Source organism: Rhinolophus sinicus, linkage group LG16 (genome assembly GCF_036562045.2).
Source record: "Rhinolophus sinicus isolate RSC01 linkage group LG16, ASM3656204v1, whole genome shotgun sequence".
NCBI classification, from domain to species: domain Eukaryota; kingdom Metazoa; phylum Chordata; class Mammalia; order Chiroptera; family Rhinolophidae; genus Rhinolophus; species Rhinolophus sinicus.
In genome coordinates this window covers 10996550-11021288 of record NC_133765.1, presented here as the reverse complement: position 1 = coordinate 11021288, position 24739 = coordinate 10996550, and the positions used below count along the sequence as shown (strand labels likewise).

Sequence of the window (24739 nt, the reverse complement as noted above, 5' to 3'; positions counted from 1 at the left end):
ATCAGGCCTTCCTCTCAGACCCCGACGACAATGGGGCCAGAAATAGCCATGGGAGGCTTTGAAACACCTTAAGGCCCAAGTCCCAGCAGAAAGTGACCAGTGTCTTGTTTTTCTTTTCTATCTTTTCTTTTTTTTTTAAGAGGCAGTTCATCTCCCCACAGCAGAAAAGAAACTTAGATAGGCAAAACCTCAGAGGGGAGGTTATGCTGCCCCATGCAAATCACCACCTGCAGGGCAGGCCTCCTTGGTGTGTGCACAGACCCATAGATGGGTGAATTTCTCTCTACTGGTTTGGCAGGGACAGCTGCCTGCAGAGTGGCATGTAGGGCAGCTGGTATCTGGTAGTGCTTTGTTCTGTGTTATGTCTGAGTATTCATAAGGTTCCCATTTGTTTATGTGGCAAAAACGTGGGAGTTTGCTGGTCCAGGGGAAAAATCACAGACACAAGGTCGAAAGACCCAGTAGGTACTATGCAGAGTATGCCTCCAACTAGCCAAGGGTTCTTGACAAGACGTTTTACTTCTCCAACCCTGTCTTCTCACTTCTGAGTTGTAGGCTGCCTTAGTGTGAATAAGCATTGGTGCAAAAACTGTTGGGCCTTGCAACCAAGGCAGACGGCAGGAGGAGGAGGAAGCCAGGGACTGGTGTGATGTAGTTTGGGAAACTGCCCAGGGCAGTCAGGCACCCAGGGCAGTTCAGTGCCCGAGTTAGGCTGAGGGGCCAATCTGGGCAGAGCCAGCATTGCCAGCAGTGCAGGAGCTGACATCTAATCATGAGTACAAGCCCCAGTCAACAGCTAGGGGCGCAGAAAGCTGGATCCAGTCCCCCAGGGGAAGAAAAGGCCTGGGACACCTCTCTCTGGGACAGGCCTTCAGTGCCAAGGAGCAGTTGGCACAACAGGTGAGCGGACATGGAACACTGATATTACAGAGCACAAAGGGTTCGTTCTTCAGTGGCCTGTGCCTACTGGCCTCACATGGCACATACTTTTGGCCTCAAGATTTAACACTGTCTCAAAATGAGTGATGAAACCAAATTCATGGCATTCTAAGTGCCATTGTCAGGATCAGCTCAGAACAGAGATGGAACCTGGGACCCACCTGTAAGCATGGGCGTGGACAGGGGGTGAAGAGAGGGGCCAACAATGCACAGCTGACAGAGGATGAGTTGCGACCCTTTTCCCAAGTTCAGGTCTCTATGTCCTAGGTGCCATCTCTCAGTTGGTATAGAATGGACTTCGCCAGTTTGGGTAGAAACTGGTTTCCATGTTTCATGTCCATTGTAGTTTGTGATTGGATGGAAAGTAATGGTGCCTCGTGCATCTGATCTGCAGGCAGTTAGGTGGATACCGTATTTCCCTGAAAATGAGACCAGGTCTTATATTAATTTTTGCTCCAAAAGATGCATTAGGGCGTATTTTCAAGGGATGTCATATTTTTTCACATACAACAATCTACATTTATTCAAATACAGTCATGTCATCTTCTTTTGGAACATCGTCATAACGTACTAAATGCGTCCGTCTGGTTGACGATCTTAACTGGGGCTTATTTTCAGGGTAGGTCTTATTTTCTGGGAAACACGGTATCATGACTGATTGTAAGAGCAGAACCAGGAGCAGAAGCTGGTGTGTCCTCATCGTTGTTTGTGGTCTTTCCCCAAACATAGCCAAGCAGCCGTCCTGCAGGAGAGAAGCAGGGCTCACCTTTCCTTCTTTGTTTCTTCCTTTCTCTCTCTCTTCCTTCCTTCCTGACTTCCTTCCTTCCTTTCTTCTTTCCTTTCTTCCTTCCTTCCCTTCTCTCTTTCTCCCTCCCTCTGTCTTTCTCTCTCTCTCAAAGCTAGTTAGTATTAAGTTGGTATTGGTAACACTCTGAGAAGAGTTTAATAAAAAAGATATTAATATTTTATACAACACAATGAAGCCAAATGCCAGTTACAGTGAAGAAACAATCCCAAGAAAGCTGTGAACCCTCACGTAATCTGCCTGAACACCCACAATTCAGGAGAGGCCTGCTACATCAGAGCAAGCGAAGCTAAGCCAGCCAACATTTTAGCTTGTTTGTGAAATCATTTCTGCACACTTGTCAATTTTTGAAGCAAAATGTGGGGTCTATTTATAAATCTACATTTATTTTATAGAATAGCAACAGCGTTGAATGAGCTGCTTTAAGGATTGCCTGTTGCAAATCAAGGGTGTGTGTGTGTATGTGTGGGTACGTGTGTGTGTACGTGTGTGTGTGCATTTCTATGTCTGCCGCGTTTGCAAACCATAATGCATAACTTGGGCTGTGCTCACAGCTCCTGAGTCCCCACCCTGCTCAAAGGCTTGTCCCTCCCTCTGTCCCAGCCACTGCGCACAGAAGCCCAGGCCCAGACTTGGCCCTCTGTAGTGTAGCTGACAAGCAAAGCACATCTACTACTAATGAAGCAAAAGCACACTTAACTAAGAAAAGACAATGACTTCATGTCAATTGGGTCCTATGGTTGTGTCCAAAATTGTATAATAACTGGAGAATAAAGCTTCATAGATAATATTTTTTAAATGATTCCATTTCATTTGCCATTTGACTCTTACCCTGTCTGCCCAGGTTGACAAAAGATAAGCCTTCAGCTTCCGTATATCAGGCAACGCGTCACCAACAGGCTTGGGCAATGACCAACAGATTCCTGAATGGGTGCCTGTCACCGTCCCAGCCCCACTCCCCAGCCCCTGGGAGGCCCGTCCTGCAGCGGTGACTGCCAGTCACGTGGGGTACACATGGAGCCATCACTGGACTCCCCGCAGGCAGGCCTGGGCCTATCTGGAAAAGTGTCTGCTGCTGCTCTGGGGCGGGCTGTCTGCTAAGCAGCTGGAACAGCCAACACTTCTGGGTCTGGCTGCAGGCACTGGGCGAAGTGATCCTCTTCCCCTCTCTTTCCTTGTCGGCACGTTCAGGGCACTTTCCATTTGGCTTGGGAGTGCAGCCCCATGTGCTTTTTAAAGAGCCCCGTTTTGCTTCCGCCTCACCCTTTGCCTTCCTGTAGAAAAGACCAGTGTATTCCTTGTGGGATGCAGATGTGAGCGTGACACCTGCTGTGGGTGGGAAGGAAGGGGAGGACCGTTGGGCCGTCTCAGCTGTGCCCACAGTGGCCTCAGATTACTGAGCGAGGCCAGGGCAGCTGGCTCCTGCTCGGTGGTGGGATCTGGACAGAGCTGATCATACAGTTGGAGGTAACTCAAGTGGCTACCTCTGCCATGCAATATTCAAAATCTCCCAAGGATGTGTGTGCTCTGTGTACAAATAGATGGGACTTTGGGCCCTTAGTTCCCTGAGAAGCCATGGATTTGGTAGGGCTGAGGGGGCAGCAGGCAGTCACCGGACCTCACAGTGTTGGACAATCGAAACTCCAGAGTAGGCTTCTTGAGAATAAAGGACCCTGAAGGATAGAGAAGAAGTCTCTTAGTGGCATTGGGTAAAGCAGAAAAGGCAGCCATGGACAGCCCTCCATACATGAACGGCAGTTGCCTGCAAGTGCAATACTGGAGAAAGTACACAGATCCTCACACACGCACACACACAGTCTGAGAGACCTAGGTTCAAGGTTGGCTCCCTCACCTGGCTCTCTGTGTATGGGCCAATTACTCAACCTCTTTGTGCCTCCAATCCCTTTGTCCCTGCCCTAAAACAAGAAAGTTATTATAATAATATTTCACAAGATTGCTATAAGCTTCAGAGATAACATATGAGGTCTGACAAGTTCCCAAACTTGTTGCAATGATGTTGCTAACCTTTTTTGATATCAGAGGGATTATTCATTATGAATTTGTACCAACTGGACAAACAGTTAACCAAATTTACTATTTGGAAGTGCTGAAAAGCCTGCGTGAAAAAGTTAGACGACCTGAACTTTTCACCAACAACTTGTGGCTCTTGCATCACGACAATGCACCAACTCACATGGCACTGTCTGTGAGGGAGTTTTTAGCCAGTAAACAAATAACTGTATTGGAACACCCTCCCTACTCACCTGATCTGGCCCCCAATGACTTCTTTCTTTACCCAAAGATAAAGGAAATATTGAAAGGAAGACATTTTGATGACATTCAGGACATCAAGGGTAATACGACAACAGCTCTGATGGCCGTTCCCAGAAAAAGAGTTCCAAAACTGTTTTGAAGGGTAGACTAGGCGCTGGTGTTGGTGCATAGCTTCCCAAGGGGAGTACTTCAAAGGTGACCATAGTGATATTCAGCAATGAGGCATGTAGCACTTTTTCTTGGATGAGTTCACAAACTTAGTTGTCCAACCTCATATAAAAGTGTTTCATGTGTAGTCAACTCATATTAAGCACACACTCTCTGTAGGCCTACACCAGGTGCTAGGAACACCACAGGGAAGGAAACAAACACACTGTGATGGGGTTACACAGTTGGGGGTACCCAGACAACGAACAAGTGAGTACACAGTAAATGTGTATTTATAGCTTGTGGCAATAAGCTCTGAAGGAAGGTCCCAATGGAGAACAATTGAGAGGAGGTGGAGACCCCCACTGTCTCTGGGATGGTCCCTGTGTTCAGGTCACAACCTGAGTGGAAGAATCTGCCACCTTCACACACAGCAGAGCTCTGTCTCTTACAGAGTACCTGCCATGTGTCACCAGGCTGCTGGAACATGAAAACAAAGGTCCCTGCCCTAGTGGAGCTTACAACCTGTTGAGGGAAGGGAAAGAGGGAACAAAGAGTATAAGAAATAGTGATGTGAGAACTCCGGGGTGAAACAGAAGGGCAACAGGGCTGGGAAGAGGGTGGGACACAGAGGGGCTGCTCTTCCCTATAGAAGGGTAGGGACTTGAGGAAGGAGGGGGGAGAAGAGAATCATGGTCTGTCCACTCCTGCTTCTCCTGAGAGGCAAACACCAACAGGAAAGCAAGGGCAGAGTGAGGGACTGGCAAGAAAGCCATCGTAGAAACACAGTGAGACGTGATGTGGGCCAGACCAGGGCAGGTGGCAATGCAGGGGACACCACACAGCTGGGTACTGGGTGTAGCTTAAACGTAGAGCCAAGAGGATGTGTTGACACACTGGACATGGTTGTGAGAAGAAGAGGAGTCAAGCAGAACCTCAAAGATCTGGGCCTTAGACCTGGGAAGCAGGCAGTGTGGTCGCCAGGGAGGAGGTTGCAGTGAGGCAGACATGGGGAGACCAGGCACCTGAATTCCAACATTTCTGTTTTGTGAGTTTCACATGTGCATCTGGAGTCAGAGGAACTTTGGGCTGGAGTTATAAATGTGGATTTGCGGGCTTCCAGATGTTTTCTAAAGCCAAGACTGGCTGAGTTCACCAAGGAGGAGAGAGAATCAAAAAGAACAAGAGCCAAGGACCCTCCCAAGTGAAGAGGTGGAGGAGAGGAGGACCCAGCAGAAGGGGCTGAGCAGAGACCAGTAACGTGAAGGAGAACCAGAAAAGAGCATCCTGAAGGCCCAGTGAGGAAAGCAGAGCAAGGAAGGGGGAGGGGGCTGGCTGTATCCCAGGCCACTTCAGTGTGAAACCAAAACAAGGACTGAGATTTAACATTCTTATTTCAGAGTGACCTGAGGGGTGTCCCAGGGCCTCGTCCTCCAAAATAGTTTTCTTCTTCTCGGAAGTCCCTCCCCCATTCCAATCTGATATTCCTGCCTCGAGTGCCTCGTAGGGACAGAGCTACAAAGGCTGAGGTGACACCACCGATGCAACGGTCTGTTCCCAACGCCACAACCAGTCTTCACCCTAGATCCACATGTCCATTAATGTCAAGAATAGAAGGGTTTGTGTAGCCTCAGAAAGCGACCCTGAGAGAAGGGGGTTGGTAGCAGGTGTCGTTTGGTAGGAATGGGGTGGTGAGCCGAGACTAAAGACAGCCCTCAACTCTTAAGGATTTCCAAATATTTTCGAAATTTCCGTCAGATCCCTAAGCACCTCTCAACTGAAGATGTGGGGAGGTGAGGATAGCTGGGTACAAAAGGAGGCCCTGCGTTAGCACCGGGACAGCAGTCGCTGTGCTCAGGGGGCGGGAGAGGAGAGTGTGCAGGGCAGCCTGCTCCGCAGACCCTGGAGCCACCTTCCTGTCCCCTGCTCTCATGTTTATGGATAGGAAGGCAGCGGGGCTGGCCCACAGAGAGGAAGGCCAAAGCCCTGGTCTGCCTGCTGCTGATAAGTGATTCTACAAGACAAGCAGACGGAATCCAGACAGAGATCTAAGAACATCCAGATGCTTGGCACAGCGGGCCTGGTTCCTGAGGTATGACAGGCTTTCATGTGCTCTCCAGCTCCTGGGGAGAGAGACCTGGCTAGGCCCTGCGGTCCCCAGCTCAGGCCCAGGCTGCCTGGGCAAGGGAGGGGACCGTGTCTGTAACCCAATCTCCCCAGTCCTAGCTGCTTCTCCTCTACACCCCCCTCCCCCCAAAGCCATGGTCCAGGCTGTATCATCTGCGGAATTGAATGTGAGGTGTTTACCACCTGCTTAATAATTGAAATGAGGAGTATGCATCTGGCATTGTGCCAGGTACTTTGGCTACTTTAATAGATTCAATCCTCACCCACAATCTATGAAGTCATTACTATTTTGTCTCCATTTGACAAATAAGAAAACAAGGCTCAGAGAAATGAAGTAATTTTCCCAAGGTTGCACAGCTGATAAATGGCCACACTGTGGTTCACATCCAGCCCATGTAATTTCCTAGGCTTGCTAACTCGTCTGGCCACTGAGCCTAACTTCCCTGATAATCAAGTCAGAAAGAGTATTCAAACATGGCATGCATGTTCTTACTCCTAAAGTACTTTACATCAGGAAGAAAGGGAGGGATGACTAAACAAAGCTACTAGGTACCACATACCAAAAAACACAGTCCAGATATTTCTGGGTCCTTCATGCTCCGTTCTCCAGAAAAGGGAAAGTAAATTGGCTAGTTCCTCTTTCTGTGAGTTTGACAGAACAAAGTAGCATAGGACACAAGGGGCAAAGATGAAGTGACAGGCATAGAACTGAAGCAAATCAACCTGACCTATATCAAAAGGCAATAATGGAAACAAGATCTTTCCATGAGCCTGGGGAAACCATGAGCTGCCCGTGGGGACTTGCTCTCCTTCTTATCTTGTGACCGCTGGTTATCCTGCAGGACAGATGGGACAGAAACACAAGGAGATGAGGAGAGAACCAGAGAAAAGAAAGGGATGGAGTGATGGTGAATGAGTGGTAGAGACAGACAGACAGAGAGCCAGAAGACGGAAGGACTGTGTACACTGACTTTCAAGGTCTCTTCGGACCATCGCAGTCTGTGAAAACTGGTGATATGGGAGTATGACAGAACCTGGGACTCCAGGGCTTTTGTTGCTGGGGGGGGGGGGAACAAGGGAAAAAAAGGAAAGTTTCTAGGTTTTCAAACCGTTTGATAAATTGAAACCAAAGATAGGCAAAGACCAGCGGAGCGAGAACTTGGAAAACAGAAAATAGGGATGTGAACAGTGCAAATGGATCAGAGATGAGTTAAGAAGGAAGCCACTGAAAGACAAAATAATCAGTGAGATGGAGGTGGGAAGCAAGGTGAATCTGACCACCTAACTTTATTTCTGTTCTTGATCTTCAGGTCCAAAGCAGGGGTCCCACAGGTCCCTACTGAGGACCCTGTTGGTTCCTTCCTGCCCTAAGATCTATAGTAATCCAGGGTTTGTTGACCTCTTTGGGGGTCTGAGTCCCCCTCTCTCTGAGGGCAGGAAGGATGGTGGGCACTTGATAAACACTGGTTGGACGGATGAATGGATGAATGAATGCATGATGGAGCTTTTTTGCCCCACTCATCCTCCGCAGGTTTCCAGGGTTCCAGCCTTGTCCCTCTGGGTTCCTAGCTGCCTTTCCTGGGGCTGTGCTCTTACTGGGTGATTGCTCCTCTCCCCTTCCTGATTTCCAGCACTGCTTTTCCCACAGTTAGTGTGAGAAGCCTCCCACAGAGCCAGGAGACAGAAAAGAAACTGGCCCAGAGATGAGACAGGCAGGATTGGCAGAAGAGTTGTCTTACGTGTTCTTTTGTCTGCCAGCCTCTAATATGTACCAGGGTTGGGGGAGTGGAGAGAGTGTGGGGGGTGGGGGGAAAGGAGCTCTCTCATGGATATTAGAAGAGCGGAGAGTTTAAGCCAGAGAATGACTTTGTACTGCAAGGAGCAAGAGAAAATGCAGTGGCTCAGGGATATTTTCTCTACACTGACCACCAGCTCAACAGGAAGTGAAAGGCAAACCACCTCACCAACGTGTGTGTGGGAGGCAGAATCCTTGAGTCCTGCAACCACTGGCCCGACTCCCAAGTCAAATCCAAAGTATGTCTTCTGTAGTTTTTCAACAAATATATTCTGCTCTGAGCTGGACACTGTGTGTACTTAGTGCTAGGAACAAAGCAGAAAATAGTACAGATCTAGTCCTTGTCCAAATGGCACATATGGGCCACTGGGGAAAGTGTATAAACAAGGAACTAACTGTACAATTGCAATTGTGATAAGCGCTGTGAAGGAACAGCACAGCAAGCTCTAAGAGAATATAATAGGGGGGTCAGACTTGGTCAGGGAAGGTGTCCCCTAGGAAGTGACTTTTCGTGTTCCCTTGGAAAGTGAAGGATGCGTAGAAGTGACCCAGACAAAGAGAGTAGAAAGAGGGGTCACATGCAAAGGCCCTGGTTGGAAGGTGCCTGGCCTATCCAAGAGGACAAGAGGCCAACGTGGCTATGACGCTGTGGATGAAAATGTGCCTGGGTTGCTCCACTGAGAATGAGAAAATAGAAAGGCTAGGGACACTAACACACTTTTACTTGTAGACTCAAGGACCTGGAAAGCAATCAAAAGCAATAGATGTGCATATATGTAAAGTCTAGGCCTGTACTCAACTGACACTTGTGGCTCAGGAGCAAAGTGAGTCAGCCTAAGAGGACCATTGTACCTTGAGAAGGCGGGGAAGTAAAGGGAGTTGAGATTTACAGAGCCAGAGGCCCAAGGGCCCCCACGTAGGGGCTGGGGAGCAGCATTTGTGGCATTAGGGGACGGATGGGCCATGGGCCAGCTGTTTCGTTAACGTGTGTATAAAGAAATACTAAGCTATGTATTATAGACGCTAGAGATTGCAAGGATTCAGAAAATGAATGGGCTAAAATAACTAGTGGAGTCTTGGAGAAGGAAGCAGAGAAGGTTGGACTTGAGGAAAACCAAAGGTTGGGAGAGATGGGGATAGTTAGAGAAGAGTGGGGAGCACTCCCGGGTAGGGAGGAGAAGAGCAGGACTGAAAGAGGTCTGCCCCCCCAGGGAGGGAAGCCTGACAGGAGAGAATGAGGGGTTGGAATGATGGGTCCATCTGGCCAGGTCCTGGGCCAGGAGGGCCTTCTGAACTCTGGTCGGAGGAATTCCATGAGAGGCCAGGTGAGTACTGAAGGATTTTGAAAGAGGAGCATCAGAATAATGCAGGTGGAAAGAGAAGTTTGGTCAGACAGTGATGTGTAGCATAGAAGGGAAGGAGAGAAAAGCTAGGTAGACACCACAGCAACCTAAGCCCTAGCAGGATGGGACCATGGGGACCACAGCAGATGTGACAAGAAAGTGCCCAATCCCAGAGGCATATTTCCAAGGCAGCAGCCAGGATCTCGTGTGGAGGGGGCAATCACACTCCTTAGTGCACTCCCAGATCTGGAGTCCGAATATCTGGGAGGATGGTTCCAAAACCAGAGGAAGGAAGAGGAGGGGAAATGGGGGCCAGATGTGGGAGGGGCACATTTAATTGGGAACATTTTAAATGTAAGCAAAGACAGTTTCAACCTAAAAGTTGAAACTTTCGCCAAACTTTTTGTAAGCAGCAGACAAACTCTTAGGAAAAACCTGGTCCATAAAATAGAGTAAAAAGGAGATGCATTAGTTTAAAACTAGTTGTGCCATGAGCTCTAGTCCCTTGGCACCCTACGGCCACCCCTCAGAGCCTGAGGCCTCCCCAGAATTACGTTGGAAACCCACTGCTATTGGCAGTTGAAGATACTGACCAAACTCGGGTGAGAGATTAGAGTCAGAGATGAAATTTGGGTCCCCAGTACAGAACTGATAACTGAGACATTTACGACACTTCTGAGGAAGACAGAGCCCACTACTGAGCTGCCAGGACACTCCCATTTAGAGACGAGAGAGTAGCAGTGACCTTCCACTAAGCCTCCAGCCTGCCTGTTTTTCCATTTAATAATGTTAATTTCTTCATGGATTGGAAGAATCAACATAGTTAAAATGGCCATATTACCCAAAACAATATACAGATTTAATGCAATCTCCATCAAAATTCCAATGGCAGTTTTTAAAAAGAAGTAGACCAAAAAAAAACAACAAAAAAAAAACCCATCAGATTTGTATGGAACCACTATTCTATTTGAGTAGAATAGTCAAGGCAATCTTAAGAAAAAAGAACAATACTGGAGGTATCACACTCCCTGACTTTAGCTTATACTACAGGGCAACAATAATCAAAACAGCATGGTATTGGCAGAAAAACAGACACACAAACCAATGGAATAGAATTGAAAACCCAGAAATAAACCCACACAAATATGCACAGATAATTTTTGATGAAGGAGCCAAAAACATACAATGGAAAGAAAGCTTTTTCAATAAATGTTGCTAAAAGAATTGGAAAACCACGTGCAAAAGAATGAAACTACACCGCTGACTGTCACCATGTACTGTAATTAACTCAAAATGGATCAAAGACCTAAACATAAGGCCTGAAACAATAAACTGCATAGAAGAAAGCATAGGTACTAAACTTATGAACCTTGGGTTCAAAGAGGATTTTATGAATTTGACCTCAAAAGCAAAGGAAGTAAAAGTTAAAATAAATGAATGGGACAATATCAAACTAAAAACCTTCTGCACAGCAAAAGAAATCATCAATAAAACAGAGGCAACCAACTGAATGGGAGAAGATATTTGCAAACAACGCCTCTGATAAGGGGCTAATATCCAAAATATATAAGGAATTCATAAACTCAACAACAAAAAACACAAACAAAAATGGGCAGACGACCTGAATAGACATTTCTCCAACAAGGACATACAGATGGCCAATAAACATATAAAAAGATGCTCAACATCACTAATCATCAGAGAAATGCAAATAAAAACCACAATGAGATATCATCTCACCCCAGTCAGAATGGCTATCATCAACAAGACAAATAGTAACAAGTGTTGGAGAGGCTGTGGAGAAAAAGGAACCCTCATACACTGTTGGTGGGAATGCAGATTGGTGCAGCCTCTACGGAAGGCAGTGTGGAGGTTCTTCAAAAAATTAAGAATTAGAATTACCATATGACCCAGCAATCCCTCTCCTGGGTATATACCCAAAAAAACATTTATCCGTAAAGACACGTGTGCTCCGATGTTCATTGCAGCTTTATTTACGGTGGCCAAGACATGGAAATAACCAAAGTGTCCTTCAATAGATGATTGGATAAAGAATATGTGGTATATATACACAACAGAATACTACTCTGCCATAAGAAAAGATGAAATATTGCCATTTCGGACAAAATGGATGGATCTTGAGATTATTATGCTATGCAAAATAAGTCACGCAGAAAAAGTCGAGAACCATATGATTTCGCTGATATGTGGGATATAAAACTGAAAGCAACAAAGGAACAAGACAAACAAATAAAGAAACAAAAACTCATAAATGCATACAATAGTTTAGTGGTTGCCAGAGGGTAAGGGGGGAGGGGGATGATAGATAAGGGTAAAGGGGATCAAATATATGGTGATGGAAGGAGAACTGACTCTGGGTGGTGAACACACAATGGGATTTATAGATGATGTAATACAGAATTGTACACCTGAAATCTATGTAACTTTACTAACAGTTGTCACCCCAATAAATTTTAATTTTTAAAAATGTTAATTTCATGTTGGTGTGCAGTGGCCATGTCTTCTCTCCAGGACTCTCCTTCCTCTAGCTCCATCTCTTCCTCTCCTTTTGTGCATCCTCTGTCCAGTTACATTCTCCTTCCCTTTTTCTCCTCTTTCTCTCCTCCCCCACCCCCCAGCTCCACTGGCATCCCTCCAACTCCCTGCTCCTTGATCTTCACTGTCTCATGCTCCCCACTACCTCCACCCCACCCCTTGCCACAGTCTTTTTGGTCGTGATTTATTTTTAGTCCCTCTGTCATCCTGAGGATGTGAACGATATTCCTGAGTCATGGTTTTTCAAGGAAGCGAGGATAGACAGCAACCTCGACATCTCTGAAGATCACTTATCAACCTCTAGCCAGGCCTGCCGGGGAGAGAGCTTTATCTGCCAGTTCCTCTTCTGGATACACCTCCCAGCTCAGCCTCTTAGTCATAGAAACAGCTACTTCTGCTGGTCCCAAGGAAGCAGCTTGATCTAAACTCACTGGATCTACAGCGCATCCTCTACAGAGCCCGTTTTAGGAAACGGGATTGTGCAGGAACTTCTTCTGTCTGTGTGATTGAAAGCAGAGAAGAAGCCTGTTCAGAAAAAAAAAAGGCGAAATCAATTCTAAAGAGCCCTGAATTTAAGGGCAAAGATTTGGGTAGCTTGTCAATTCTACTAAACCGGTATTTATAGAACCCCTCCTCTGTACAGAGTGCCATTCTGGGTTCCAGTGTCACCTGACAACATGAGATGTTATACTAGATTATAAGAAGGGCTTTTATATGTTGAACAATTTCCATGTGCAGTGCAACCTACAACCCTCAGAGACACATTATCCACAGGGAGAAACTGAAACCCAAATGGGTTAATAGAGCCATATGGTCAACAAAGCAGGATTTAAAGTCATTGTAGTGTCCTCCAATCCCAGGTATTTCTGCTTCACCACTCTGACCCCTGGGCTGCTTCTAGCTCCAAGCTTTATCTATCCTTACTACAGAGAAATAACCAAGTCTTGTTAATTTATCCACTTGCCAGGGACTCGGGCTGGCCCATGAAATTACAGGTTTCAGGAGCTCACAGTGATTAGAGATTGGAGATGCTTCACAGGTACCATGTTTGGCTAGGCAATAGGGAACAAGCCCAGGTCAGGGACAACTGGTTAGATATCTAAACACATAACACGCCCTGCTACCAACATCCCCAAATGGGGGGGAAAAGACATTTTATTTGTGTGACACTGTTTCATCCAATTATAATCCAAATTATAAAAAGTAAATTCTATTGAATGTTGTCATGCACTGTTGAATGTGACAGGATTATCAATTTTAATATTACAGTATTAAACCTCGGAGACTCAGCTTCCTACTGGCCATTTCCCTTTTACATTCTTCTCTTTCTCTTCTCTCTCTCTCTCTCTCTCTCTCTCTCTCTCTCTCTCTCTCTCTCTCCCCTTTCCTCAGCAGTACTCTCTTCCTCCAAACCAGAGCACATATACCTTTGGCTGCAACTTGAGTAACACCGCTTGTCTTTTAGATGCTTTGGGATTTCCTGGCAGAAAATATCAAATGATGTATAAATCATTAAGTGATGTGTAAATCACATGGCTGGGGTGAGAGGTGGGAAAGAAATAAGTCCTGAACCAGAGTCAGAATCTAGTTTCTTCCAGACGAACACGAACAGTCCCAGGAGTATTGCTCAAAGAGGTGCAGGTCTGCTGACCCTGATGCAGGTCCTAGGACCCAACTGATCCCTATAGGATATTAGTCACACTGTAAAACCGCTAGGCCAGTTTCTCAGGCTGAGGCGCCCTATAGGCAATTTCCCATAGGGTCTCAGAGCATGAGAACCTATGCATGTCACTGCTCAGCTGTGGGCTCATGTTGCATGGGGTGGGATTTGTCTCTTAAAACATGACTTAGCAAATGTCCCAGGACAAAGTTGTAAATGTCCTCAACTTCTCTCATAGAGGGAGTTTTGGGACCCAACTGGTCATCCTCCTCTTGACCATGAGGTATGTCAGAGTGTGGAGGAGTCTGGAATCCTGGCCACAGGCATGTTTCCAAGACGGCACACACTGGGAGTTGCAGAGATGGCGTTGGGGTAGAAGGTCTGCTCCCCAGGGTGCCGCTGAGAGAAAAGAAGCACAGACTCTGCGATGGCAGCCCTCAAAGATTGCCCAGCATGAATCTCTCCCACAGCATCCCTTTCTTGGATTTGTTGGTCTTGGCTTAAGACTTTCTTGGATTTGTTGGGTCTTGGCTAAACTACTCCCTTCCTTCCCTAACAATCAATTTCATCTTTGGAGTCCTTTCCGTGTTATCACATTTTTCTGCAACCGATAATCAACTGGAATGGGGGAAGAGGCAGGGGTATCTCATTGATGACAGAGGGCAGGAACAAATTTACTCATTATTCATTCCATCCTCAGCATGATAGATCTCTTATTTCCACAGAAAGGAATTCAGATTCGGAAGGGGGAGCGAGAGATCTGAATGGATAGAGATGAGGAAATGAGAGGACGGGGTAGGGAAAGCGACCTAGATGACAGACACAGAGGGAAAAGCTATGCCAGAGCAATGTCTGTGACATGCTTCATCACCTGACTCGTGGGGGTTAACTCCGACCTCGCTCTCATGTTTATGAAGAGTGTTCCTACCTTGACAAGAACAGTCAGACCACTCCTCAGGCACACTCCCTCCCTCCTGCCCTGATCACCAGCCACGTGACTCCCTGTGTCTGTGCCTTTATCTACCCCAACATAACATGAGCAGTGTCAGATGAAGCTAAAATCATTCCTCTTGAGAAGCAAAACTGGTGTTTTTACTGGTATTTTACTCTTGATGATGAAATCGGCGAATGTATCACTTTGGCCGTAAGGCAGTAGGATCAACCAAATAGTATAAAAACCACAACGGATTCCGGAATCTGAGGCCTTATCCTTTATTCCAACCACCATGGAAAACTGCCCACCTGCAGAATGAATGTGCTCTTCAAATCCATGGAGGCTTCTCCCAGCTCACCACTGTCTTGTCTCCACCCAAGAAGCTGGAGTCTGTCTCCAAAGGTGAGGGTGAGGGCAACAAGAGAAATCTAGAAGTTTGGAAGAGGACAAAAGCAAATGGCCGGGCCCCTGAGAGACTTAACTTGCCAAGTTTTAAACTGATTTTCTGAGCTCTAACGAAATCTACACCCTTGGGTGTTGGGGCTGATTTACACTGGCCTGAAGTGACTTCCTGTTTTTGAAGAAAAGAGGTGGGTAGAAGCTCAGACACATTCTGGGTACCAGTCAGCTTTGACAAACAGGCCTCTCCTGACTTCAGCATAACTGGGGCAGATATGGGGAGATAGAATTACTGCCCAAACAAGAAGTTTTTACACCCAGATAGGCCATGTGCTTAGGAGAGGGGAGGATCCAAAGCAGGGCCTAGGCTCTGCGGGCCTGAAGAGGCTGGCACAGGGCTCGGACAGCTCACAGGCGACCAGCTTTAGTCGCCTTTTCCCAGCACGAAACAAACACAGCAAAGCTAAAAGAGGGTGGCTGAGAATCAGAGACACACCAGCTCCTGCTGTGTGTTCCCCATGTAATCGCAGGAAAAGACCTAATGGAGTATGGCGGGTTCTGGCCAGGTGCCATGGGGCTCATGGGCACTATGGGTTCAGCAGGGCGACAACCCACACTGGATGTTCTGGGCAAGACCCAGTTTTCAATTGCTGGTCCGGATGTGTCCATAATAGAGCCCAGTGTTAGCTCATGTGTCCTTTTCAACAATGGGGTGATGTCACCAAAACCGTGGACAGCACTAGACGGGCTAGGGGGATCTGTCTTTGGGTCGGGCACGCCCTGCCCCCCTCCAGGCAGCGAGGCCGCCCTGACCCCTCCATAGAAAACAGCACACATGCTCCATCCCTTTCCTGCTAACCCTCCACACCGTGTTCCTTTTCTGAATAACAGCAACTCTCACCACCTGACATACTGTTCTGTTCTTTGGTATTCCCCCGCCTTACCCCTGAAACGTTGTAAAGCAGTGAATAAATAGTGGTCTGTGTATGACTTTATTATTTATCCCTTCCCAGGCTTAGCTTCTTAAGAACAGGGCTTGTGTCTTACAATCCTGTATCTTTCTCATGCCTTGTATACAGTAGGTACTTAATAAGTGTGCATGACTGATTCTAGTGGATTCTGTTTTTGGAAGAAAAGAGAGGAATAAAGAACAAGAGGCAAGATAGTGGGAGGACGCACAACTGGTTCTGCTCAGTAGTACCAAGAATACACACCCCATCAGACCCTGGACTTGGGGTCCTCATGCAGCAACCCCCCGCCTGGGTCTCTTTCTTCAGCACACAGCATGCTGTGTTGCGGCCACGTTCCCCTCCCCCACCAACTCCCAGTTTCCTCTAACACTCTTTACATAATTTTTTCCTCTCCATACTCAGCATTTGTTACCTGGCCTCCACATAGTCTCTAAGTATTCTTATACCAAAATCTACCATACCCACTCCTGCCCCTGGTGTTCACCCAGCAACCCTGACCAATTGCAGCAGACTTTCCCAGGGGATGCTGTTTTGACCAGGGAAGCACAATAAATTTGGGGTGGAAGAGGAAATAAGAACAGATTGGGTAGAAAAGTCCTCATTTGCTCACTTTTTTGTAATGCCTAACAATGGCAGAGGATTTATCATGACCCTGCTGCCCTTAGCAACCATCCTGAGGCCTGCATCCCCATCTCACACACACGGGATGGAGGCCAGAGAAGTTGAGAGCTCACAGTGAGTTGCAGGAGGAACCAGACCTGGGGCCCAGGTCCTCTCAGCTCCCTTTCACTAAGGGGCAGTACCAAAAGGCCCAGGCTCTGGGATCAGACACCTGCGTAGGAACTATACCATCTGCTAGCAGTGTGACCTTCAAAAGGTAATTCAAACTCACTCAGCCTTAGTCTAGCTTCTGTGAAAATGAGAAAACAACATCTAGCTCATAGGGTGGGGTGATATTTAAGTGAGACAGCAAACAGAAGGTGCCTGGTCGGTCTCTAGATGTTGCAGATATTCGATAATGCAAAAATTAGCATGTAAACCTTTTATGTGTTTATTTTTTTGGCAGAATGCCAGGTACCATAACGTCCCAGCAGAGATTTCAATAGGGGAAGGAAGAGATGAAGAGGAAAACGAAGAAGGAGAAAAAGAAAAAAGAAGAATTAAGAATAGTTAGCAGTCCATTTGGATGGATGGAAAAGTTGTGAGCCACGGTATGGCTTTAAGTGCTATCACAGAGGTACCCATGAGGGAGAGAGACTCTGTCTGTATAGGAAGGTCTCCCACAATAAAAGTTGAAATGGGTCTTTATGGACAAGGAGGGGAAAGTCGAAATTCAACCAGGGAGGGAAAAGGCATTTAGGCGGGAGTCACACATACCGAGGCAGCAAGGTGAGAGCCCTTGTCCAGGTAGCCTGTGTCATGGAGTACACGGGGAGGTGTTGAGAAATGAGACTGAGCAGGCAGGTGGGGCAGCATCGTGAAGGGCTCAGTGTGCCTGACTGAGCAGTGGGACTTTATCTGAGTTCTCAGAAGGTTCCAGCCGGGGGAATGGGGGACACATGACCATATTTGCTTCAGACAGAGGACTCAGGTGGCTGCAGAGGGGGTCACAAAAGGGGGAAGTTGGAGCAGGGACTTAGTCGTCACTCTAGGTGGGAAAATAAAATAGGTAGGTGGTCCCCATGGTAAAGGAGTATAATCTTGAAAGCCAACCATGAACTCCAGAGTCACTAAAGTCTAAAATGTGAGTTGGGTTTCTCAGCATAGTCTATTTTTCTTGTAGTGTGAGAATCATTACAAAGCCTATCTTGGCTTCCCAGCTGCTTTCTAATCCCAGAGATAAAGGTGAGTAATCCAAAGGAAAAGGCCCCCAAAACCAAAGGGAATATTTATTTTAAGTAGATTGACGTCTGTAGGAAGGGGAGAAAAAAAAAAAAACACACACTACCAGGGCCTGAATGGGGAACCATGACATTCACAGAGCCCTGCCATTGTGTAAAGAGAAAAATTCCTCAAGATTGTGTTTGTCCAAGAAATCAGACAGTTTACGGTCCCTGAGTCAAAACAGTCAAGGATTGGAAGCCAGAGTTTCCTGGGCTGAACCCAGTTACTAAAATAAAATGAAAAGGAAAAGAGCAATTAGGTGCCATGAATTGTTGTTAAGTGGGTCAGATGCAACAGAAACAGAAGAAGCACAGGGTGGGGGAGGGTGCCAGCTGCCCTCCCACCCCACGCCCCCCCACCTGGTGCTGCTGGTGGGCCCTCATGAGATCTGCTAGAATCTGGGGACGCCCTGGGACCCAACGGAGACGGTGAGCCTGGCTCAGTCTCAAAGGCCTGATTAGAGCTTGCTCATCCCAGAGATCAAAGGGAACGCCTGCTCTTTGTGCTAATGTAAGAGTCTTCGGTGGCATTCTGCAAAGCATGACCACCACAAGGAGCAGGCCAGTCCTCCTTCATCCTCATCGAAAATGTTGTGAGGCGTCAGAGGGGTAGGTGGGGACCTTAACACCTATGGGGGAAGGAATTAACAAGGAAAGCCACTAGAGTGGGAACAGTGGGGAAGAAAAGCGGAGGAGGAAAGATGAATGATGGGGAGATGAGGAGTGCCTTCAGGGGCCTATTCACCTCCTTCCACCTCCCCCAGCTCCTGCACCCACGGTGAGCTCCGAGCCGCCAGGGTATGCAGGCTGGAAGGAAAGAACCACTGCTGGCAATGGATGAGCACTGAGAGAAGAAATAGGGACAGTGAGGAGGAAAGAGTGCTGCTTGACATTGCAATGCCTCATCTGTGCTCCAAGTCACTGAATGTGACCTGTTTGTAGTAAGTTAGAATCCAGCTGCCTCCTGCCTGGGGAAAAAAAAATACGCCAGGCCACTTCTCACCAGGCTGCGTGTGTTTGGGGTTTCCCAGTGACCCTGGACATTGCTCAGATGTCTCACACATGGTTACATCTCCTTGTCCATCAGAGGGGTGTGCTTTCTGAATTGGGGTTCCTAATGGCATGGCAGGGCCTCTTGAAGATTCTCCAGGATTTAAGTCCTAAATATTGCATTTGATGAGATTCTGAAAGGGCCCCTTGAAGCTGAATCGAATGTAAGGTTCAGCTCAGCATTCAAAGTAATGACAAATTTAAAAGGAGGTGTGACATTTCTTCTTAAAGATGAGGAGCAAATACATATCATATACTGATGAAAAGGGAAAAACCCCAGCCAAAGTCTGTAAACTGTTAATTACGTCTCTGTTTAGTTCAGAAAAGCAGATGGACTTGTGTTTTTTGTTATTGTTGTTATAAATTAAAAGGTTCGATTTCTTTTTTCTTTCTTCCTTTAAAGCCCTTTTTAAGGAAAGCTCCATTTCCAGGATGGATCCTTCTGTGAACAGAATGAGGTGTTTCCTGGAGCCAAGTCTGATTCTTTCAGCTTAACCAGGAGCATTTACTGGTCACCCGCACCGCATGGCAGAAAACAGAACATACTGTTAGACCACACTGATGCCATCAAAGTACTGCTGGTGCATAACTGCCATGCAGCTCAGGCCTGCAACTCACTCTGTGGGGACCTGCTTATGTGGGGAGGTGCGGGGGTGGAGGGGGGGGGGTTGAAACCGACATCAACACCCTGTCTCTGAACGCACTTCACTTCACTGAGCGTGGCCTCAGAGCCCATTTGCTCAGGACCAGGGTCTGCCCAGAAAGGCAGCCCCTCATCCCTTCTTTCTCTTGGTCCCTGACCTTCCTTCTTCTGCTTCCTACTCCTAATTTTTTTCAGCAAGGAAAGGAGGTGTAAACTAGATCACAGTAAGACATTAGGGACCATATTAGCCCTCCCTTATGGAGGCGTTTGTGTTTTGCCAAGCAGAAGACTTCAGGCTGGTGCTACAGAAGGTGGGCGGTGGCCGTGAAGCCAGGAAGCCTGGACCAAAATAGGGACCACAGAGGAAATCTGGACAGGCCTCCTGAATGCACCTCAGCTTCCACCAGACTGGCCCTGATTGTTCTGCTAGAAGTCAGGATGAACTTTGGAGAGTGAGAAGAGGCATGAGTTGGGGGTGGGGAGAGGGAGCAGAGCAAATATGGTCTTATCAGCACCTGCCCTGGGAAATCCTGCAGAGGAGAGGAGAGAAGAGACAACCACTGAAGCTGAGTGACTTCCATTCCTCAGCCTGGCTGCTGCTCAGTGAAAGTTGAGGGTCTGGTCATTGAAAGACCCCTGGATTTAAATCAAAAGAGCTAGCACCTCCAGAAAGCCTCTCTAGCAGCAGGGTAACATTCAAGTCGCCTTCCCCTCTGCACCCTGTAAAGCAGGGACAATCACACGATCTGATGCAGATCAAATGGCCTAAGGACTTGAAGGTGCCTCTCTTTAGAGATGATCAGAAAACGTTTGCCAAGTGACTTCCAGAAGCAGTGGGACTAGGTATTTTGTTTAGAGCAGGGTAACTCCCCTCTAAGCCTGGCTTACACCTGAGAGGGGAGAGAGAAATAGTGAGCGCACGAGTGTCACCATTTATGGGATACAAGGTACTATGGAGCCTTTGACAATTCCCTAAGAGCCCAGGCCATGACCACAGAAGACTGACTGCAGAGGCTGGCATTGGCGGGGTCAGGCGGGAGAGCAGGGAAGTGGACATGGCAGTGCCCTAGGTGGGCACGGCCAGCCTTCCAAGCATCCAAGCATCGGGACACTTGGCCTTTCCTGTTGAAAGCTTCCAGGGAAGCCACCCAGATTGGAACCTGTGATCTGGCAAACAAGCAAAGGAAAATTGGTCCTAATTATTTTCCAGGGCTTCCATTCTCTCTGATGTGTTAGATTCCTGATAGCATTAACCAGAGTCAAGCATTTGGTTTATTATGTAGGTGGACAGTCAGGCTATAAAACACCATTCTTGACAAGGTGAAGGCTGCAGAGTCTGACACTGATATTGTCCCCAGAGTTGTGTGTGTCTGTGTTTTAAGATAGCTATATAGCTTTCTTTTTAAAGTACATGGAGCAAAGAAAAGATATACTATATGTTGCAATAATCTGAACTTCTGAAAAGTCCTCTCATTCCTGCAGGACAGCAATTTTTTTAAAAAAAAGAGCTGTTCTGTCATAAAGACAAAAGTCTTAACAGTTTGAATTTCAGCCTCCGAGTTTGTCTTCTCTTGTCGTCATGTGTAATTTCCAATTGTGCTGAGGTCCTTTGGCCTGGAACTTGGTGAGTACGGCTCAATGGTGCCCCCTGAAGGCCAACGAGGAGAAGTGCAGTAAAAGAGGAAAAGGTGAGGAGGAACTAGGAGCCCTCTAGAGGGGCCAGGGGAGGCAAAAGCAGAGTCAGCAAAAGCAAGTAGCTGTACTGACCCCAGCTAGCTGTTTATGGACGTGCCCACGTAGTTGAAAAGAGATTGAGCTTTGGCATAAAACAGGCTTTGGATTGAATTTCAACACAGATGAGGTACTTAACCTCTCTGATTCAGTTTCCCTTTCTGTATAGCACAGGATGCAAAGTCATACAGTGGTACCTCGGTTTTCGAACATAATCTGTTCCGGAACACCTTTCGAGTTCTGAAATGTTCGAAAACAGCCGACAGCGAGGCCTCAGGATCTTGCACTCAGCGGAAGCTGCGTGACAGGTTCGACTTCCAAGGCATGTTCGAAAAATGAAGCATTTACTTCCGGGTTTACGGCCTTCGTAAACCGAAATGTTCGTCAACGGAGACGTTGGAAAACTGAGGTACCACTGTATTTTTGGATTGCGTATGATGTGGCAGGCACTGGTCTATGTGCTTACACTGTGTTAACCCATTTAATCCTCACAAAAATCCTATGATTTACGTGCCATTATTATGTCCTTTGTACAAATGAGAAAACTGAGGCCCAGAGTCAGTTAGAAACCTCCACGGCTGGTAATTAATGAACCGAACCTGGTTTGGACCTTGGTGATGTGGTCGGGAGTCTGGACTCAGCCACGCATCATACTGCCTCCCATACTTACCGGCCAGGCCACTGGAACACTCGGAAGAAAAATGTGAACTGCCTACATCTGAGCCTGGCACAGAATTAATGCTCAATAAATAGCTACAATTAGGTTCCGATTCTTGGTTGACCACGTCCATGTGCATGACCATAGGCAAAACATTTTGACTTCTCTGTGCCTCAGTTCCCTCATCTGGAGAACGGATCTATGGCAGGCAACGTTTTTCACCAAGGGCCATATGCAATAAAATACACAAACAGCCGGGCCACTCACTCGAGGTGAAGTACGTATTGCCGCACCTGGTTTATTTAAGTAAACTAAATATATTTTTGGAATTTGCTGCGGGCCAATAAAAAATGTATTGCAGGCTGCAGTTGGCCTCGGGCCACAGTTTGGACACCCCTGATCGATGGAAATGTGCCTCCCTTCTCCCCCCACAGCACCTTCTAGTATATATACTTTTATGCTGACTTAAGAATCTCATTGAACTACTAGGCAAACAATCACCTCTCAGGACACTTCCTCAGTGATGAATAGAAGTGGTAGGTGATCCTTAAGGCTATCTCTTGTTCAATCGCATTTAAATCCTTTCTGTTGACCATTCAGAAAGACATAGAACATTATGAACTGCAGACATGAAAGCCAATAGCCTTGGGGTCCCCCTCAGCTCTTTCCTTACTGGGGTTCTTGGGAACTTCTCAAAAAGAAGGCTGGTTAGGAGTCTACAGCGTGATCAGGAATAGGCTGGGAGGCAGAGAGGTGGTCCAGAGGCTCTCGCGCATTGTGACCCACCCTCTGGCTCATTGTCCTTCTGTCACACAGCGTTTATGTTCTCTACCACTCAACCTGATGTGGCAGAAGAAGGAAGCATACACATAGTGTACAACGGGGTCTCCAGTCGGCTGATCTGAGCTCTACTTCCCAGGTGGGCTAGAGACTCCAAAATGATGTAGCATTTTGCCATGAAAGTTACCCTACATGCAAGAAATCGGTAAAAAGAGATAACTAAGAAGACACTTATGGCATTTTAAAACTCTATTAACTCTTTTGTGACTGGCTTATTTCACTTAGCAAAGTGTCCTCCAGGTTCTTCCATAGTTGTCATAGATGGCAGAATGTCCTTCTTTTTAAAGGCTAAATAATATTCCACTGCATATATCACCACATTTTCTTTATCCGTTCATGCACTGACAGAGATTCTTTGCTCATCCTGACTCCTGGGAATAGTACTTCGGTGACCATGGCCGTGCAGAAATCTCGTCAAGATCCTGATTACACTTCTTTTGGATAAAAGCCCAGAAGTGGGATTGCAAGATCATCTGGCAGTTCTATTTTTAATATTTTGAGGCACCCCATACTGTTTTCCATAGTGGCTGTGCCATTTTGCGTTCCTACCAACAGTGCACATGGGTTCCAATTTCTCCGCATCCTCGCCAATCATTGTTGTCTTTTATATTTTTGATAACAGCCATTCTTTCAGATATGAGGTGATAGCTTCATGTGGGGAAATAAAATATCAAAGTAGAGTGTTAAATTAATAAGTAAAGAAACCAGTAAATAGTATGTGGACAACTGACATACCACATAAAAAAATATGTATGAATTTAAAAAAAAAATCAATTAACTCTGACTATGCATTCTTCGTATTGTTATTATTAATATTAACCTGTGACAATAGGAGAAAAATACAGTTCAGGGAAAACTTCCCAATTACATGTGTTACACACACACACACACACACACACACACACACACTATCATTAACAGAAACCCCTTCTCTGCATACTTTATTTTAAAGAAAAGGATAGGTGACTTTAGGGGTGGGAGGGGAGAGGCAAGAGCGGTCTTCTATGGGGAAGGGGTTCTTGAAACATGCCTTCCAGAAGGAGGCCAAATTTGGGGGGCATTTCCTTTGAGAAAGGAGAGGTGCTGAGTTCCTCTTAGTGTAGCAGTTAATGAGCATAAGCCGAATTTTCAAGGAAGTCTGGCTCTTGTCCCTTATTGGAAGATGCCCCTCTCAGCAGCTTCCCTTGACTGCAGCCTTGGGAACTTGTGTTCTGCGCCTGGAGAGACCCCTTCTGCTCAAATGCTGGAGGTGCAATGCAGCCAACTGCTAGATCTCACAGGAGATGGCAGGGAAACAGGCATTGTCCAAAATCCACCCACTCTCCCAGACCTGGGCAGGCCCCTCTCATCTCTGACAAGTCAGAGCACTGCTCTGGCCCTCGTGTGCACACCTGAGACCACCACATCATTCAGCAAGCTCCGTGCTGGGAGCGTCCCTCTGAGACACTCAGAGCCCACAGCAGGAGAGAGCTGGGCACACAGGACTGCAATGTAGGTGGGGGTTTTTTGCCAAAGGACATAGCAGGACAGTGATGACCAGGTCTAAGGGACACACAGTGCCTTTTCATCAGAGGAGCTATTCGAGCTATTAAAGAGGATGGTCCACCAAACAGAACAGAGAAAAGAACAGATGGGTAGAGTACGCAAAGCCAAGAAGGCCTGGGGGAGGGAGGCCAAGGTTGGGACATAGTGCAGGCCAAGGGTGGGGCATGCAGTAGGAAGAGTGGGAACCAAGGCTGGAAAGGCATGGTGAGGGGCTTATGGAAGGGTCCTGTGTGCCAAGCTGAGAGTTTGCAATTTGTCCTATAGGCAACACATGGCCTGTTTGGTTTTTAGAGGATAATGAAGATTTATAAGAAAAACTGAAACTCCTCAAGGATGTATGCCTGGCCTAGAGTTGGAATGACACAGGGACAAAGTGACAGAGCAGTGGCTTCCCAAGTAGCCAGGGACATCTTCCTTTAGCCTCTGTTTGTGTGGTTTT

The 24739-nt window shown here is 47.0% G+C and overlaps 1 long non-coding RNA gene across 1 annotated transcript; it reads left to right on the top strand.

Moving 5' to 3' along the window:
- Window positions 1-677: 677 nt before the first annotated feature.
- Window positions 678-19488, top strand: LOC141569217 (uncharacterized). Its single transcript, XR_012492699.1, has 3 exons — window positions 678-900; window positions 17017-17161; window positions 19287-19488. It is a non-coding gene; the product is annotated as an uncharacterized LOC141569217 (long non-coding RNA).
- The last annotated feature ends 5251 nt before the right edge of the window (window positions 19489-24739 follow it).